The 1464-nt window shown below is 44.9% G+C and overlaps 1 non-coding gene across 1 annotated transcript; it reads left to right on the top strand.

The window, feature by feature from the left end:
- The first annotated feature begins 398 nt into the window (after window positions 1–398).
- Window positions 399–517, top strand: LOC112476130. Its single transcript, XR_003044974.1, has one exon. It is a non-coding gene; the product is annotated as a 5S ribosomal RNA (ribosomal RNA).
- The last annotated feature ends 947 nt before the right edge of the window (window positions 518–1464 follow it).

Raw genomic sequence — 1464 nt, 5'->3', positions numbered from 1 at the left:
ACGAAGGTATACAAGGATAGTGGTTTTATCTTTTCAGGAGCATTAATATTTAAATGACAAGATCTAGAGATTTGACATAGAGATGTCATATTCTTGAGCCTATACCTAATTGCCAGGCACTACACTAGGCCGTCCACTTTCTCCTGTGGGCTTCCACAGATGCTTCCAGTAGAAAATCTTATATGATCACAGTGCCTGACTCTGCACACCCTCTTGCCCTTCAAATCCAGGCAACACCAAGAGTTGCGAGATTTTTCTTCTGTCTCCCATACAAGCTTCTTTATTCCTGTTTCCACTGGCATCTCATCTCTGCCCTTCCTTGTCTGTACCTTATTCACAAAGCCTTACCTTCCTCTAACCTATCCTGCACAACCGTCTCATCTTAAAAGCCCCCTTCAGTTTACAGCCATACCACTCTGAGCGTGCTCGATCCCGTCTGATCTCGGAAGCTAAGCAAGGTCGGGCCTGGTTAGTACTTGGATGGGAGACCATCTAGGAATACCAGGTGCTGTAGGCGTTAAAAAAAAAAAAAAAATTAAAAGCCCCCTTCATCACATTATTCCTCCCACTCAGCTCCAAAACCTTCAATGGTTCCCCTCTCATATTTCATTCAAGGTCTGCCATAGCTCTGCCCTAACTCTCCAGAGTAGATTATATTCATAGAGCCTGCTTTACCCATGAAAGGGATTTCAAGGAGGGAAGGAGGAGGGGGGGTCCCAGGGTACCAATCTGACCAGAGGGCTGTGTACACAGAAGGCCCTGGTGCGATGTGTCTGGGGCGAAAATCTGAATCATAGTCAATGAGGGCAGCCAAATTCCTATCTGGGAAATCAGGGCAGTCTGAAGGGTGAGGCCAAGCTGTAAACAGAATGAGTAATGAGGTCAGAAGCTGGTGGGGACCAGAATCATGTCTAGATACAGTTCAAGGAAACGGAAATGGTACAGGACTGAGGTTGTGAATCGAATTATAAGAAGATATTGGAGACCTGCTATGCTGCTCTACATGGGGATTGGAACGGAAGGAGCAGCCTGGGAAACTTCCCTCTCCTCTGGCTTTGCTCTTTGGTGTGTCGTATCAGTGTAATGCTCTGTCTTCCTTGCTGCCCACGGTTTCACACCTTTCACATGGCCCCAGCACTGCTGAGTGACTGGTCCATGTTTACAAGGTGGTAGATGTAAAAACATCTCTCACCTAATAGAGGACACACTAGGGAGGCAAGCTAAAATCCTGTTCGTAGGTTGGCAAATTACTTCACAGCTCCATGTCTCGGATTCCTCATCTGTAAGGTGAGGATAATAATTACATTATTTCATAATAGTGTTATGTAATAATAACACTACTCTGAGGGTTAGCCAAGCAAATATTTGTAAAATGCTTAGAACAGTGCTTGGCACATAGTAAATGCTATATAAATGTTAGTTAAATAAAAATAAGGAGCCCAGCTGGTGTATAGGGCCAGCACT

Source organism: Pteropus alecto, unplaced genomic scaffold (genome assembly GCF_000325575.1).
Source record: "Pteropus alecto unplaced genomic scaffold, ASM32557v1 scaffold202, whole genome shotgun sequence".
In the NCBI taxonomy this organism is placed as follows: Eukaryota; Metazoa; Chordata; class Mammalia; order Chiroptera; family Pteropodidae; genus Pteropus; species Pteropus alecto.
This window is presented reverse-complemented; position numbering and strand designations above follow the sequence as displayed.